This window comes from Tamandua tetradactyla, chromosome 19 (genome assembly GCF_023851605.1).
Source record: "Tamandua tetradactyla isolate mTamTet1 chromosome 19, mTamTet1.pri, whole genome shotgun sequence".
Lineage (NCBI taxonomy): Eukaryota > Metazoa > Chordata > Mammalia > Pilosa > Myrmecophagidae > Tamandua > Tamandua tetradactyla.
The window spans coordinates 37100011-37119306 of NC_135345.1; the positions used below are offsets into that span (position 1 = coordinate 37100011).

A 19296-nucleotide genomic window follows, 5' to 3' on the forward strand; every position below is an offset into this window, starting at 1 on the left:
ATGTGACTCATCCAATTGTGGGTTTGAACTTTTGAATAGAGGGAGATGTGACTCCACCCATTCCAGGAAGGTCTTGGTTACTTTACTGAAATCCTTTAAAAGAAGATGGGAGAGCCACGAGAATGACTGGAGAGCCACGAGAACCACATAGAGTCCACCAGCCAGTGATGTTTGGAGATGAAGAAGGGAAATGCCTCCTAGGGAGCCTGATGAAGCAAGAGGCCTGTAAAGAAAACTAGCAGATGTTGCCATGTTGGCCACATGCCTGTTCAGTTGAGAGGAAAACCCTGAACTCATCGGCCTTTCTTGAGTGAAGGTAATCTTGATGGTGCCTTGGTTTGGACATTTTATAGACTTGTTTTAATTTTGAGATTTTCATGACCTTAGAACTGTAAACTCTTAACTTTTTAAATTCCCCCTTTTAAAAGCCATTCTATTTCTGGTGTACTGCATTTCAGCAACTAGCAAACTAGAACAGTATGTAACAGCCCAAACAACAATAACAATCAACTTAATCTAATTGACCTTTATAGAACATTCCTCCAACAACTCAGCAGAATACACATTCTTCTCACACTTACAAAATGATTCACCAAGATAGAGTTTTTTCTAGAGCATAAACACATCTCAATGAGTTTAAAAGACTAAGAAATTACACTAAATATATTTTCAGATCACAATGGAATCAACTGAGAAATCAATAAGAAACAGATACCCAGAAAATTCCCAAACCTTTGGATGTTAAATAACCTACTGGAAAATAACCCATAGGCTAAAGAAGTCTCAAGAGAAATTTTCATATACTTTAAACTAAATGAATATGAAAATCCAACATAAAAATTTGTGAATGCAGCCAAAAAAAGCTATTTTTGTTGGAAAATTTATCACATTAAATATGTATTAAAGAAAACTATGATATAACCTTAGGATTTACCATAGGAAAATAAAGAAACAAGATCAGATTAATCCTAAAATAAGCATGAAAAAAATAATAAAAATTAGAGTACTAATCAATGAAGAAGAACACAGTAAAACAATGGAGAAAATCAATATGTAAAACCTGGCTTTTTAATTGTTTATTATGAAAAATAACATATATAGAGAAAAGCAATATTTCAAAGCACACCACAACAATTAGTTATAGAATAGATTCCAGAGTTTGTTTTGGGTTACAGTTCCACAATTTTAGGTTTTTATTTCTAGCTGGTCCAGGACACTGGAGACTAAAAGAAATACCAATATATTGAATCAGATGTGATACTCATTTGTTAAACCCTATCTTCTCTGTTGTAACTCCACATTGTCCTTTGATCTTTCTCCCAATCTTTAGGGATATTTGGGCCATGACCATTCAAACTTTTTCATGTTGTAAAGGGCTGTTGATAATATGGGAAGGGGGTGGAACTACTTGATGTTCTGGAGAGGTGGCCCCTCTAAGTTTCAGGGCTTACCTGGCCTCAGAACCCATCTGGAAGCTAAGGTAAGTAATCATAGTGTATGGATCATTTGCACAATCTCAGATAGAGCCCTACATGTTCTTTAGGGTTGGCAGGAATGGTTTTGGTTGGTGTTTGACAATCCATGGTGAATAGCAATATCTACCTTAAGCTTGCTTAAACGTATCCTCCAGATAGTCTCTTAACTCTATTTGAACTCTCTCAGCCATTAATACCTTATTTTGTACAATTCTTTACCCTCTTTTGGTCAGGAAGTCATTGTTGATCCCACAGTGGAAGGCCCAGGCTCATCCCTGGGAGTCATAACCCATAGTTGCCAGAAATTTCACCCCCAGATGTCATGTTCCATGTAGGGGGGAGGTAATGATTTTACGTGCAGAGTTGGACTTTGAGTGAGAAAGGCCACATATGAGCCACAAAAGAGTTCCTTTTGAAGTAGCTCTTATGCTATAGGTAGGCTTAACTTCTCTGTAAACATTAATAAGCTTCACAAGAGCAGGCCTCAAGATCAAGGGCTCGGCCTATTGATGGGAGTCCCTAATGTTTGAGACAGTATCAGGGGTTTCCCCAGTGCTTAAGTTGAAAAGTTCCATATTTTTTCCTACCATCCCTCAATGGACTTTGCCAAATCTTTTTGATTGTCTGCCCAACATACTCTGGGATGCATCTGGGCATTACATTAAGTCATACAGAATTACAAGCCGTCATTCCCATTCTGAGCTCCATGTGCTTGGGTTGTTTAAATGACCTATTCGAACAGGTTAAGTTATATTATGTGCTGCAGGGCTTGGACCAAATAAACCTCTCTTCCTTTTGTCTCATACAGTAGGTGCATGTTTACAGCTCTGGACTATATGTGACTGCTATAAGAGCTTACAGTCTGTGCCCCAATTTTCTTATAAGTATTTTCTAAATGCAACCATACAATATTTGTTGTTTTGTTTCTGGCTTATTTTGCATCACAGAATTTCCTCAGGTTCATTCACATCATTGTATGCCTCACAACTTCATTCTATTTTGTAGCAGCACAATATTCAATTGTATTATACACTACATTTTGCCATTCTACTCCAAGTCAGTGTATCATTCACCCACCTTCATACATTGGGTATCAAGTAAAATGTCCAAAGTCAACAGCCCATGTCTCACATTATCCTTACTTAATTGTGTAATCAACACTCAATTTTAAACAATTTTCATTGCTTCCAGGAGAAAAATACAAATAAACACACAAGTAGAAAATCCAAAACTCCCTTTAACTCTTGTCATTCCCCCTCCAACCCCAATTATTTACCTCTAGTGTTGCTGTGGTACTGTTGCTATCTCCCTGTTAAACGTAGCCGTAGCATGTAATAGTAGTTTTCCCGCACACCCTGATATTATTTAGTCTTTGCACATGATTCATACCCTTGAAGTAAAGACAAGAATTTATTTATATCCACAGCGTTAATCAGTAGGATACATGGCTCTATGCAATCCCTTTCAATCATGTTCACCTTCAATATGGCAACATTAATTATAGACCCACTAACGAACTGCCTTCACTTCTGTCCATTCCCTTACATTTACGTTCAACCTCATTAGCTAACCATTCACTCATCTCTAGCTCCCATGTATTATAATACAGAACATAAATCCCCTATATTCTGTGTTATAAGCCTCTAAATTTAACTTTACCATTGAATTGGCTGCCTCTTCACTTTTTTGACAAAGGTCAAAATGCTTTTGAGGCATAAAAGCATTTAATATTGAGGAGTCCCGATTTATCGATTTTTTCCTTCATTGTGCTTTGGGTGTAAAGTTTAAGAAACTGCCTCCTATTTCTGGGTCTTGAAGATGTTTCTCTATATTTTCTTCTAGGAATGCTGCTTCTTATATTTAGGTCTTTGATCCATTTTAGTTAATCTTTTATAGAGTGTAAAGTAAGGGTCCTTTTTGTTCTTTTGATTATTGATATCTATTTTGCCATGTCCATTTATTGAAAAAACTATTTTGCCCCAGTTCAGTGAATTTTGGCACTTTGTCAAAGACTGGTTGACCATAGATTTTGTGGTCCATTTCCCCACTCTTGATTTTATTCCATTGGTAAATACTTCTATCCTTTTGCCAATACAATGCTATTTTAACCACCGTAGTTTTATAATAAGCTTTAAAATCAGGAGGTGGGAATTCTTTTGCTCTATTCTTTTTAAGGGTATTTTTAGCTATTGTAGGCATCTTTCCCTTATGAATGAAATTGATAACTAGCTTTTTTAAGGCTTCAAAGTAGGTTGTAGGAATTTTAATTGGTATTGATTGAATCTGTGGATCAATTTGGGTAGAACTGACATCTTAACTACATTTAACCTCCTATCTATGAGGAGGGAGTGTCTTTCCACCTATTTAGATCTGCTTTGATTTCATTTAGCAATGTTTTATAGTTTTCTGTGTGCAGATTCTTTACACCCTAAGTTAAGTTTATTCCTAGATACTTCTTTTAGTTGCTATTTTGAATGATTTTTTTTTCTTAATTGCTTCCTCAGGTAGGCCATTACCTATGTATAGAAACATTACTGATTTTTGCATATTAATCTTATATTCTGCCAATTTATTGAATTTGTTTATTAGCTGAAGATGCTTTGTTGTAGATTTCTCAGAATTTTCCTAGAATAGTATTGTCATCTACAGATAATGAGAGTTTTACTTCTTCCTTTCCAATTTGGATGCCTTTTATTTCTTTGTCCTGCCTAATTGTTCTAGCTAGAACTTCTAGTACAACGTTGAATAATAGTGGTGACAGAGGGCATCCTTGACTGATTTCTGATCTTAGGGGGAAGATTTTCAGTCTCCCCTCATTGAGTACGATGCTGGCTATGGGTTTTTCATATATGCGCCTTATCATATTCAGGAAGTTTCCTTCAATTCCTATCTTTTGCAGTGTTTTTATCAGAAAAGGATGTTGATTTTTGTCAAATACTTTTTCAGCATCAATTGAGACAATCATGTGATTTTTCCCTTTAGATCCGTTAATGTTCTGTATTACATTGATTGATTGTATTGTGTTGAGCCACCCTTGCATTCCTGTTATAAAGCCCACTTGGTCATGGTGTATAATACTTTTAATGTTAGCATTTTGTTGAGAATTTTTGCATCTATAATCATTAGGGAGATTGGTCTGTAGTTTTCCTTTCTTATAGCATCTTTACCAGGTTTTGATATTGGTATGATATTAGCTACATAAAATGAGTTAGTTAATGTCCCTTTTTCCTCAATTTTTTGAAGAGTTTAAGCAGTATTAGTGTTAGTTCTTTTAAGAGTGTTTGATATATTCCCCTGTGAAGACATTTAGCCCTGGGTTTCTCTTTGTCAGAATGTTTTTGATGACTGGTTAAATCTCCTTATTGTTATTGGTTTATTGAGATCTTCTATTTCTTCTCAAGTCAGTTTAGCTTGTTTATGTGTTTCCAGGAATTTGTCTAATTCATCTAAGTCATCTAGTTTGTTGGTGTTTAGTTATTCATACTATCCTCTTATGATTTTCTTTATTTCTTCAGGATCTATGGTAATGACGCCCCTCTCCTTTCTGATTCTTTTTATTTGCATCATCCTCTTTTATTTTTTTTTTATTATTTTTTTTTGTCAGCCTAGCTTGGGGCCCATCTTTTTTATTGATTTTCTCAAAGAATCAATTTGTGACTTATTTTTCTATTGTTATTTTGTTCTCCAAATCATTGAATTCTGCTTTCATCTTTATTATTTTTCTTTTTCTACTTTCTTTGGGGTTAGTTTGCTGTTCTTTCTCCCATTCCTCCAGGTGAGCAGTTAAGTCCTTAATTTTTGTCCTTTCTTCTTTTTTAATGTAAGCATTTAGGGCAATAAATTTCCCTCTCAGCACTGCCCTTGTTGCATCCCATAAGTTCTGATCTGTCATATTCTCATTTTCATTCATCTCCAGATCGTTACCAATTTCTCTATCAATTTCTTCTCTGACCCACTTGTCATTTAAGAATGTGTTATTTAATCTCCATATATTTGGGAGAGTTCTAGTTCTTTGGTGGCTATTAATTTTCAGCTTCATTCTATTGTGATCAGAGAAAGTGCTTTGAATAATTTTGGTATTTTTAAATTTATAAAGACCTGTTTTGTCACCAGAATATGATATGTCCTGGAGAATATTTCATGAACACTAAAGAAGAATTCATAACCTTGTGTTTTGGGGTATAACAATCTATGTATGTCTACTAGGTCTAATTCATTCATCAAATTATTTAAGTTCTCTATTTCTTTGTTGATCCTCTGTCTGCTTGTTTATAGAGAAGAGTGGTATATTGAAATCTCCCACTATTATTGTTTGTAACATCTACTGTTCCCATCAGTTTTGCCAGTGTTTGCCACATGTAGTTTAGAGCTCCATGATTGGAAACATACACATTTATGATTGCTATTTCTTCTTGGTGAATTGTCTCTTTTATTAATATATTGTGCCCTTCTTTGTCTCTTATTATTTCTTTCCATTTTATTAGTATATTGTGTCCTTCTTTATCTCTTATTATTTCTTTACATTTAAAATCTATTTGTCTGATGTTAGTATAGCTACTTCTGCTTTCTTTTGGCTATATCCTCCATGGAGCATCTTTTTCCATCCTTTCACTTTCAATCTATTTGTATCCTTGGGTCTCTAATGAGTCTCTTGTAAGCAGCATACAAATGGGCCATATTTCTTAATTCATTGTGCCAATCTGTATCTTCTAATTGCTGAGTTCAGTCTGTTAATATTCAATCTTAATATACTTATTTATATTAGACAAATTTAGTTGAAAATTAGTAATCTTCCAAGACAGAGAGCATGAGGTCCAGATGATATTGTGAATTCTACAGGTTGAAAATGTATTTCAATTTTTTAAAATATTTTCCAGAAAATAGAAGCACTGGAACACTTCCTAACTTATAACAGGCCAACATTATACCAACACCAGAATTTACCAAAAGCAGATAGATTTTGAGTAAAGAAACTGCAGCCTAATATCTCTCCTAAAGTGAAATGCAAAAATTCTCAACAAAACATTGCCATATTAAATCTAATATTGTTTAAAAACTTTTAGATTCAGATATAGGCAAGAATATTCTTTTTGTGTTTTTTTCTTCATTCAATATAATTATATTATTCTGCTAAAATTAGGTAGTATTATACTATCCATTTCTGAAGTTTTACAATCAGTCCTGTTGCACAATCTGTATTCTTTCAGTACCAATTGCCCAGTCTCTACCCTTTTTCTATCTCCTGATAAGCTGTTCTTAGCTTCAATTCTCAAAGTTCACTCATTAATGTTAGTTCAAATTAGTGAGACCATACAGTATTTTTCCTTTTGTATCTGTCTAATTTCATTCAGTACAACATCCTCAAGGTTCATCCAGTTTTTATATGCTTCATTACTTTATTCTCTCTTACAGCTGTGTAATATTCTATTGTATATATACACCACAACTTGTTTAGCCACTGTTGATGGATCTATTCATGGACATTTGGGCTGTTTCCATCTCTTGGCAATTGTAAATAATGCTGCTATAAGCATTGGTGTGCTTGTCCATTTGTGTTCTTACTCTCAGGTCCTCTGAATATATACCTGGTAATATGGTAATATACCTAATAATATGGTATATACCTGGATTATATGGAAGTTCTATACTTAACTGCCTGAGGAACTGCCAAATTGCCTTCCAAAGTGGTTGTGCCATTATATATTCCCCCCAACAGTGGATAAGTGCACCTCTTTCCCCTTAGGTAGCCCAAAAATGGACCCACACAAATATAATCAACATTTAATAAAGGGCAAATGCAGTCAATGGAGAAATGATAACCATTCCATTAAATAGTGCTAGAAAAGTTGCTGTCCCTTTGTATATGCAAAAAAAAAAAAAAAAGAATCTAAATAGAGATCTTACATCCTTAAAAAAATTAACCCCAAATGGATTATACACCTCAAAGTAACATGCAAAATTACAAAACTTCTAGAAGAAAGCATCTAATCAAATGTATGGACCTGGAGATTAGTGGTAAGCCTTTAAATGCAACACAAAATTATGATACATGAAAGAAAATTGATATCTTGGACTTTATTAAAATTTATGAACAATCCAAAAAGGAAACCAAGAAAACAATTCCATTCACAATAGCAACTAAAATAATAAAATATCCATGAATCAATTTTGACTAAAAAATCTAAAAGACTTCTACATGGAAAACCAAAAACATTACTAAAAGAAATTAAAGAAGACCTAAATAAATGGAAAGACATCCTATGCACATAGACTGAGAGATTTAATATTGTTACAATTTCAATACTACCCAAAAGATTTATAGATTCAATTCAATTCTGATGAAAATTCTAACAGTCCTTTTTGCAGAAAGGAAACAGTCATGCATTGATTTATTCTGGAAGGGCAAGGGGTCTAAACTAGTCAACTTCATCTTGAAAAAGAACAACAAAGATGATGACTCAGACTTCACAATTTCAAAATTTATCATAAAGCTACATCAATCAAAACTGTGTGGTACTAACATAAGGATAGATACATAGACCAACGGAATAGAATTGAGATTTCAGTAAAGGACACATGTATCTACGGCCTTTTCATTTTTGAGAAGGGTCCCAATGAAGAAATGATAGTCTCTTCAACAAATGGTGCTGGAAAAACAGGATATACACCTGCAAAAAAAGTGAAAGCTGACCCAACCACAGACCATAAACAAAAATTAACTCAAAATGTAACAACAAGCTAAATATAATGGTCAAAACTATAAAATTCTTAGAAAAACCACGTGGAAATATCTTCAGGGCCTTTTATAAGGTGACAGATGCTTAAACTTTTCATCAAAAGCATGAGCAACAAAAGAAAAAATAAACAAATTGGACTCCATCAGAATTCTGTAGTACATCAGATACCATTACAAAGAATGTAAAAAGGCAACATACCGAAAGATGGGAAACATTTGTAAATCATATATATGATCACGGAAAATACCCAGAATATATAAAGAATATCCCCAGCTCAACAATTAAAAGACAAATAATCCAATTTAAAAATTGGCAAAGGACTTAAATAGACATTTCTTTGAAAGAAGATACACAAATAGCCAATAAGCACAAGAAAAGATGCTCAACATCATGAGCCATAAAGGAAATGCAAATCAAAACCACAGGGAGACAGCACTTAACCAACATTAAGTGGTTAAATAACATTTAAGGTTTAACATTATTTAAGTGGTTAAATAACATTTAAAGGTTTGACATTAAAGGTTAAAATGTTATTTAAGTGTTAAATAACAGTTGTAAAAATGACTGTTATTATTTTTTAAAAATATAATAATGTGTTGCTGAGGATATAGAGAAATTGGGCTCTTATAAATCATGGTTGAGATGTTAGAGTTACTGTGGAAAACAGTTCAGTAGTTCCTCAGACAGTTAAATATAGAATTACCATAAAATCTGGCAATCCATTTCAAGGTATATAGCCAAAAGAACTGAAAGAAGGTATGATGTTTTGGAGCTATGCATCCTTGAAAAACATGTTCTTAAACTTAATGCATTCCTGCGTACAAACCTAAAGGAAGTAAGGCCTTTCGATAAGGTTACTTCAGTTAAGGTGCGGCTCAACTCAATCAGGCTGGGTCTTAATCCCATCACAGGAATCCTTTAGAAGTGAAATGGAATTCAGAAAAATACAGAAAACAAGAGGCTGAAACTTAAAGGAACCCAGAAGAGTACAGAGAGGACAGGTAAGATGATCATGTGCATTGCTATATGACAAAGGAACCCAAGACCAAGAAACACCAGGAGCAGAAGGCCAGTATTCAGGAAGAAAGCATCATCTCAAGGATGCTTTGATTTGAACATTTTTCCTTGCCTCAAAACCATGAGCTAATAAATTTCCTTTTTTAAGCCAACCCAGTGCATGGTATGTACTTAGACAGCCAAGGAAATGGAAACAGCATGGACTAGACTAGATATTAACACACCAATGTTCATGGCAGCATTTATCTCATAGTCAAAATGTTGAAGCAGAACTCATGTTTCTATCAACAGATGATTGGGTCGACAAAATGTGGTGTATACATAAAGTGAAATATTATTCAACTATAAAAAAGAATGAGGTTCTGGTATATGCTACATCTTCAAGGATGAACCTTGAAGAACATCTTTCTGAGTGAAATAAGCTAGACCCCAAAAGACATGTATGGTATGATTCCCTTTATATGAAAAAACTTAGAATGCAAATTCATAGAAATGGAAAGTATACTGCAGGTTACCATGGGGCTGGGCAGTGGTAGGGCATATGGGAAGTTATTGCTTAATGGGTGCAAAGTTTCAGCATAGAGTGTTGAAATGTTTTGGTAACAAATGGTGGTGATGGTAGCACAGTATCGTGAGTGTAATTATATCACTTAATTGTGTAACTGAAAGTAGTTAAAATGGGAAATTTTATGTTGTATATATGTTTTCAAAATTTAAATTTTTAAAAAATAATACATTCCCTCTGAGAGACACAATAGAATGAAAGACAAGTCAGAGACTGGGAGACAATATTTGTAAAACATATATCTGACAAAAGACATATATAAAATTTATGAAAAAAAGTTAAAATTCAGTAATACAAAAACAAGAAACCCAATTTTTAAAATTGGCAAAAGAGCTGAATAGAAAAATCATCTAAGATATATAGATGCCAAATAAGTTTATGAAAATATACTCAACACCATTTATCATTATTGGACTGCATATTAAAACAACAAGATCCATTACCTGCCTTTCATAAAGGCTAAACCCAAAATTCACATTATGAATTGCTGGTGAACATATAGACTAGCAGAAACTCTCAGTTCATTGCCAATAGAATACAAAATGGGTCCACCACTTTGGAAGACAGTTTAGCAGTTTCTTACAAAGTTAAACATAGTCATAACATGCGATCCAGCATTTACATCTTAAGATGTTTATTCAAAACTATTTGAAACTTTTGTCTACACTAAAACCTGAATGTAAATGTTTGCAGCAGTTTTATTCATTATAGTTTAAAATGGAAGCAACTAAGATGCCATTCAATAAGAGGATGGATAAATAAACTGTAGTATATCCATAAAATGGAATAATACTCACTTATAAAGAGTCATCCCCAGAGAACCTCTTCGGTTGTTCAGATGTGGCCTCTCTGTACAGGCCAACTTGACAGGTGAACTCACTGCCTTGCCCACAACATGGACATGACTCCCAGGGGTGTAAATCTTCCTGGCAACATGGGACAGACTCCCAGGAGTCACTGGGACCCAGCATCATGAGACTGAGAAAGTCTTCTTGACCAAAAGGGGGAAGAGAAAAATGACACAAAATGGAGTTTCAGTGACTGAGAGATTTCACACAGAGTTGAAAGATTATCCTTGAGGTTATTCTTATGCATTATATAGATACCTCTTTTTAGTCTGTGGTGTATTGCAGTGGCTAGAGGGGAGTACCTGAAACTGTTGAGCTGTGTTCCAGTAGATTCTTGAAGATGATTGTGTAAAGATATAATGTTTACAATGTGACTCTGTGATTGTGAAAACCTTGTGTCTGAAACCCCTTTTATCCAGGGTAAGGACAGATAAGTTTAAAAATGTATAGATAAAAAAATAAATAATGGGGGGAAGTGCAAGTGTAGTTCAGTGGCAAAATTCTCGCCTACCATGCAGGAGACCTGGATTCCATTCCCAGCCTATGCACTTTCCAAAAAAAACAAACAACAAAATTCAATAAATGGTGCTCTAATAACAGCATACTCATACAGAAAGAGAAATAAATACATAAAATGGGGGATAAAGGGTAAAATAAATTGGGTAGGTAGAAATATTAGTGGTCAATAAGAGGGAGGGATAAGGGGTGGGGGTTATGAGTTTTTTCCTTTTTCTTTTTTATTTCCTTCACTGGAGTGGTGCAAATGTTCTAAAAAATTATCATGATGCTGAATACACAACTATGTAATGATAATGTGAGCCACTGATTATACACCATTTATGGACTGTATGTGTGTGAAGATTTGTCAATGAAAATATTTTTTAAATATTCTGTTATAAATAGAAAGGAGCTAACAAATCACAAAAATTCAAGGATTAATCTTAAATGCATATTGATAAGTAAAAGAAGTCATTCTGAAAAGGCTACATACTGTATGATTCCAATTATGTGGCATTACGGACAAAGGTAAAAGGATAGAGATGAAAATAAAAGGTTGAATCACTGGGGCAGAGGGGATTTTTTTATGTGAGGAATCTATTTTGTGTGATGCTATTATGGTGAATAGATGGCATTGCATTTATTATAACTCATAGAACTTTACAACATAAAGAGAAAACTTTAACATACGCAAAATTTTAAAACTCTTTTAGGATATTGCTGGATCATAATATTAAACGCAGAATATGATGAAACAATCTAATTGTATTGCAAATGTATGCAGCAACCTCATGAAGGATGTGGGTGAAAGATGATTACCTAAGTAACTTGGGAATCAAGTGGAGTTTGTAACTAACACTGAAAGAAGCTGCATATCATCATTGTATTCTAGTTTACAGAGTTTTGTTCCCCCAGAGGTATGGGTTAACAATAGAGTTTAATAATATACACATACTGGAATTGAACAAATAAATGAATGTTGAATGGTGAGAGCCAAATTTCTCACTGCTGGAGAAAGGAATTATAGATAAGAAGGGGAGAAGCTAGAATGATCCATGTGATAAAGGATTCAATTCAGACATTATGAACTCCTGGTTTTTTTATATAGATACAGATGGCTGCATATAGAAATATTTATAGATATGTATATATGCACACATTAGGATACATTCATATATTTCTTTCTCTGTCAGCTAGAAGGATTTAAAAGCAATGACACACAAGTAGCAATGAACATACCTAGCACACAAATCTTGGGGTCTAACAAATAACGTTCTTCATTAAAAGGAACTGGGGCTGTCATGACAAATGGTTGAGTCTAGAACTAGGAAATATACAAGACGAGGATCATTACAAGAAATAAAATTTGATAAACTGTCACAGCCAACGAAGCTTAAGGAGACATGACGACTAAATTTAATGTGGTATCCTTGTTGGGATCTTAGAACAGGAAAAAGACATTAAGTGAAAACAGAAAAACTGAAGTATGGACTATAGATACTAATGTCAATATTGATCCTTAGTTGTGACATATGTAGGATGCTAATATAAAATATTAATAATAAAGGAAATGGTTGTGGGTTATACATAAAATCTGTTCTATCTTCACATATTTTCTATAAATCTAAAACTTATAAAGTAAATTTATGTATATATTTTAAAAGTAAACCATGCCAGTGACATCAGAAACTAAGGAGTCACATGCCAATAGAAACCCCTCTACAGAGTGATGCTTAGTGACATCAGGTTTGGAATGTCTTCAATTATTTGAAAATCATCTATGTGATGATGTTTTCTTTAATATCTCTTACCCTGTATATCAGTAAAGATTCAATGTAGGATACACAGTCAATTCATCCAGACATTTCAAGCAGAAAGAAACTTACCACAATGAGCTATGTACTTATGAAGCTATTGGAAGGAACAAAAGATAAGAAGCCTCTGCACGTGGAGTTTCAAGTCACATCACTTTAGCAATAATCTGGTGGTTAGTAAACTGCTGATTCCTCTGTTACTAGCATTGCTGCCAACACATCTTTCCCTCATCCATGAAGATGATAATTTGGCAGTGGATTGTGGAATCAGCTGTGCCTCAAACACTAATTTCATGAGAGCTTGCTTTTCACCTGCACATTATAGAAAACTATATATCTCACTGCTGCATTCTAAATCACATCCAAATACGAGGAGTTACTGATGATAATTCACACCAAGATCTTTAGTTTATGCCCTGAGTAAAGAATTATTTTCACTTTTTTAATTCTTCAAAGAAGAATTAAAAAAGAAAGGATGCTGTATTTGCCCATCCAGATGAAGAACTGTCTTTTAACTAATGTAATCTAGTTATGATCAAGTGCATTTATTTCTCTATCGCTGCATAACAAATTGCCACAACTTTAGCAACAAAATAATACAAATGTATTATCTCACAGCATCTGTGAGTCAGAAATCCAGAAACAGCCTAGGAGAGTTCCCTGCTCAGGGTCTCACAGAGGTGCAATTGATGTGCCAGCTGATCTGAATTATCATGCGAAGGCTCAACTGTAGAAACATATACTCCAACCTCGTTCTGGTCATTGACATAATTTGTTCCCTTGCAGTTATATGACTGATGATGCTGACCTTTTCTGTCTGTCTATTGGATGCTGCCCTCAGGTCCTAGAGGATGCCTGCAGTTCCCAGAGGCTGCCGGCCCACAGAATCTCACACATTTCTTTTTTCATCAACTTTGCAGGGGGAGTCGGTGCCCTTATAGAAGACCAAGCTACCTGTTTTAAGGGAATTCACTAGATAATCTGTGAATTTTGGTAAAAATCAAGTGATTTGAAGTTAATTATATCTGCAAAAGTTATAGACCGTTCCCATAGTCTATTGGCTAGAAACGTGTCATAGGTGCTGCCAACAAATAGAAGTACACAGGATGTGGACACGAGTAGGGCAGGAATCACTAGGGCCTGTCCACTACATCAAATGATGATAAATGCTTGTTTTGCGAGGATTGGATCACGGGTTTTGAGATAGGAAGACGAGGAGAAAGTCCAGATGCTTTCCATTGTTAGCTCTGTGAAATTGGCAAATTACTTCACCCCTATGTTTTCCCTCATTCATGCAATGTGAATAATCAGACCTAGGTCATAAGTATGACTGCATGAGATGAGGCATCTGCAGCATTTAGTGTCATGCCTACAACTTAGAAATATATTTTAGCATTTTTTTGTTAGTATAACTGTTAAAAATGAGGCTTTGTGAGTAACATTTCCCCTTTCCCAAAGGAAATGCAATGAAGGATCATAATTTTTTTAAATAACTAATTAATTTCTAGAATAAATACAATAAACATTTTTGTATTAGGTGTTTAACTCTACACTTCCTAAGATCCTATGCCAAGCCCAAACCTATAAAAGAGCATTTAATCTTACTAGATACTTAAGTAAATGATTCCAATGGGAATTTGCAGCAGTTTTCTTGTTCTCATATCCTTTTGGGTGCTTTGGACTTTGTTTCTTTAGCGGAGATGATTATGACTTTCAATCCAGGTATTTTTCTACTATATTTTCCAGGCACTGTTGGAGTTTTTCCTAATGTTTTATCTTTTACATTGCATTCTTTCCACCTGGCTTCGGATTTCAACACTTCATAGCAGCAGTTTAAATATTTATAAACTTAAGCTACAAACTTCCTTTCAAAAGTACTATGAATTGAAAAGTAAAACTGAAAATCTAGAGAGAATATCAGGAACAAATATCTCAACTTGTTGAATTCTGGAAAGCACGAAAAAAGGTGGTTTTCTGGGCCTGTTCCCAGACTATGACAGGCTCTATTTCTGCAACTTTCCAACTAAAATTTATCTTATTTTGTTTTTATTTTTTTCCAACTAAATTTTGAAAACAACAGAAAAAAATATATTAATACTGACAATTATAGAAGTCACCATCTCTATTTGATTGAAATATCCAACTGGAATTTTGGATTTGCCATCTCTTACCTCAAGCAGCAAATTATAAGGAAGGAAAGAGGGAGAGGGGAACTGATATTTAATGAGCATCAGCTGTGCATGAACCATTTGCTATAACTTTTACAGGTGCTTTCATCTAATTCATTCACTTCATGAAATGTGTTAGTTTAAGGAAAATATTAAAACATATGCTAATTTTTCACAATTGTATTTCTTATCTTAGATTGATGTTTATTAAAAAACAAAATAAACCCCTTATTTTTTCAATACCTATCAAATACACCATTTTTTAAAAAATATTTTATTACTGGTAGGAATTCTGATACACACATACATGCACACACATGCACACACATACACACATACAGGAAATTTTGGGGTGTTTTTTTTCAAGAGAAGTTATTAATTGGGATTCAGGAAGCTTGGAGAAGAACAAAAATATCAAATAGATATTTTGAAAATCTGTTGTATATGATTATGAATTTTTTAATGGCTAGGACGGTTATATAAACTTCGTCCTTCTTTTTTCCCTCTTTTTATTTATTAAAGAAGTTGTTGGTTTGAAAAATCATACCTAAAACACAGTGTTCCCAGTTAGCATTCTGTTAGTAACACTGTACATTCATATGGTGCATTTGTTACAATTGATGAGATTACATTTTTATAATTATACTATAAACTATATTCATGGCTTATTGGGCTATCTAGGCTTCACTGTGTTGTACAGCCCTACGTTGTTTTTTTGTGTTCTTTTTATGTTTATTCCAGTAACATATATGTAACCTAGCATTTCCCCTTTTAGCCATATTCAAATATAAAATTCAATATTAATTACATCCAGAATTTTGTGCTACCATCCAATTCCACAATTTTTCCATCACCCCAAATAGAAACTGTGTAATACAGACATTCACCCACCATTCCCTACCCTGACCCGACCCCTTGTAATCTATTTTCTAGTTTCTGACGATATGAATTTGCTTATTCAAATTATTTCATATCAGTGAATTCATACAATATTTGTCCTTTTGTGTCTGGCTTCTTTTACTCACCATGATGTCTTTTAGTTTCATCCATGTTGTCACATGTATCAGAACTTCAATCTTTTTATGGCTGAATAATATTCCATTGCATGCAGATAAAACATTTCATATCTCTCTTCATTGGTTGATGGATACTTGAGTTGCTTTTGGCAACTGTGAATTATACTGCTATGAATATCAGACTGCAAATAGCTGTTTGAGTCCCAGAATTGTGAATTCTATACTTTCTGAGGAATTGCCAAACTGCATTCCATAGCAGCTGCACCATTTTACATTCTCACCAGCAATGAATGAGTGTTCCTATGTCTCCATATCCTCTCCAACACTTGTAATTTTCCATTTTTTATTAATAGCCATTCTGGTGGATGTGAAGTGGTAACTTGTGGTTTTTATTAGCACTTCCCTAATAAACAGTGATACTGGGCATTTTTTCACATGCTTTTTCACCAGGTACATAACTTTTTTGCAGAAGTTTCTATTTGTCTTTTGCCCTTTTTTTTAATAGGAGAAAACTTAATTATCCTTTTGTTGTTGAATTGTAGGAGTTCTTTATATATTCTGGATAATAAACCCTTGCTAGATATGTGACTTCCAAACATTTTTTCCCATTTTTTATTTATCTTTTTTCTTTTATGATAACATCCTTTGGTGCACAAAAATGCATGAAGGTGAGAAATGTCCAACAGGTAATTCGAAAGACCACTGTTTATGACTGTGAAGTTTGTTTAATGGATAGAACAGATACAAAACCTTTGTTCTTCCTGCCAGACCATGAGCCAGCAGGCTGCAGAGACACACATGATGCCAATGTAATTAGTACAATGGCATAGTCCACACATCAACACACATGTGTCTGCCAGGTTATATCCTCCTAGAAGAGTGACTTCTTAATTTGTTTTTAAAAATAAAGTATTATGGGCTAGCAGTGCCCCAAGTAGGATTTTTGCTTGCTTATTTTTTTTTAATTTTGTTTCTGTGTGATGTTGAAGCAAATTTTCCTTCTTATTCCCAACAAAAACTTTAATAAATTCCCCTTTATTACAGTGATTATGAAGCCAGATTTGCATTACTTGGATGTGAAAAAGTGAAGAAATGATTATTTAGTATAATTTGGGTTTCCATTTCCAACTCCTCAGGTTAACAGTCAAAGCTGGAGAAATATAATATTCAACCTTCCCAATCTTATCGCTAATTCATAAATTCCAGCCTAAAAACACACGCTCTGTAGTGCCAAAGACAATACAATTTTTGTCCTTTGTTTTTTTGCCTATGGTTCATATGTTTCAAAAGGAATCCCTTTGCTCTTAATAAAAATCTTCACCTCTGAAAACCTATACATTTCTTAATGCATTTCAAGCTAATACATGACTACCTGTCTAACTTGTGTTAGATTTTATTCCCATGCCTCCCCAAATACCCAATATGCATCTTTTTCTTATAATCATATTTTTGCTTGCTTGCTTTCCTTACTAGATTTTTAAACAACTTAAAGACAGTCTATCTTTTTCATTTTTGCATCTTAAATACCTAACCCTGAACCACTGAAAAAGTATTTATAGATTTTTTTAAAAGAAAAATCCTCTGGTCTATAAGAGGAGAAAGATTTTCTCCAAATTTCTTATCTATTATTATGCCCCCTTCTCCTCTTACAGAATTAGAATAAACAACCAGATTATTGGGCCTCAGCCATTTGTCCCTGTTACTTGATTAGATACAAGTAATTGGTATCTAAAAAATTAGTAAATATTTAAAAATTCCTAAGCCTTCATCATGTCTCCTGGGTACCACCTGCTTCCCAGAATCAAACTTTTAATTTTATCTCTTATGATGTATTTCAAGTTCTATACTGAGAAGGTAGGAAGTCAACCAACCTATTCGTTTTAGATAGTAAGTGTTATGCTCCAAGCAATGAGATAGTCCAAGAGTGAAAACCTTCATAGAAGTTTAACTTTTCCTAGCCATCCAGGACTCCTCTACCTGATACTCTATAGAATAAAGAGATTGAGAAGGAGAAACATGGGGATTTAATTTCCCTAAGTGTTTAAGCACAAAATAACTTTATTTTGGACATTAAAATTATCTTTATTTTTGTATTTTTTAATAAAATATTATTCAAGTTCAGGGTGATTTAATCATAGAATTTTAATTTATTTCAGGAAAATCACAGTGGGTAGGACGTTATATTCAAAATGGAACATTTTGTTGTTATAATTGTACTATTGGGGTGCATGGGTGGTTCAGTGTTAGAATGCTCGCCTTCCATGCAGGAGACCTGGGTTTGTTTTCCAGACCATGCACCAACCCCCACAAAAGAAAGAAAAAAAAAAAGAAATTGTACCACTGGAATATGTATAGGATGTCTAAGAACTCATTGCAAAAGCTTTAATGGACCTTATGGACCTTATTGACACAATAAATAATATAACTAAAATTTTGAGTTTTAAAATGATCTTGGAATATATATATATATATTAATAACAATAAATACATATATTAATATCCATATTGCACTTACATCTCAAAATCTTCTGTAAGTAAAGCTTACACAATCCACTTGGGGTTATAGGAAGATAAAAAGTGACAGTTTTGATAATAAGGGTGAGGCTTCATGAAGGCAAGAGCAAGGCTGTCCTGTTAGACTGCTGATTTCTTCAGTTGATAGAGACTAATTATGCCTCTGACTGACAACAGACTTAATGATTAAGCCAAGTTGTAAAAGTACAAAGAGCTATAGAACATTTGCCACTGCTACTTTACACATGATGAGGCAAAACATTCCTGGTCTTTTCTTGTACATGGACTATGTAGGGTTTGATTGGTGAAAGGATACCCAAAACTTCTGCATGTAGGGCTTTAATAATGCAAAAAATATGGTGGAACAGGAGAAAGAAGACAATAATAGGCCTGGGGAGCTCAACGGACTTCCAAGCACAAATGGCCAGAGCTATTGCTCAGTCATACACAGTGTACTTCATCTTCCATTTATGAACCACAATGATATGTGTGAGGAATCTTGGTTTCACAGGAGTCAGGGAAGTTTCCAGTGGGAATTTTGTATACCCCACTGGTCATGTTGCCAAAAAACAGAAAAAGTAAAAGGACACACATTAAAATATTAATTATTTGTATCATCCAATTAGCTCTAGGTATTATTTAAA

The 19296-nt window shown here is 34.0% G+C and overlaps 1 long non-coding RNA gene across 5 annotated transcripts in view; it reads right to left on the minus strand.

Moving 5' to 3' along the window:
* LOC143663561 (uncharacterized) overlaps positions 1-19296 on the minus strand; it is an 82340-nt gene that overhangs the window by 43001 nt on the left and 20043 nt on the right. For 4 of the 5 annotated variants that reach the window (XR_013166044.1, XR_013166047.1, XR_013166043.1 and 1 more), the window contains one exon: positions 10592-10782. The exons of the other annotated variant lie outside the window; for it this stretch is intronic. This is a non-coding gene — a long non-coding RNA (uncharacterized LOC143663561). The remainder of the gene's footprint in view (positions 1-10591; positions 10783-19296) is intronic. 5 annotated transcript variants of the gene reach the window in all.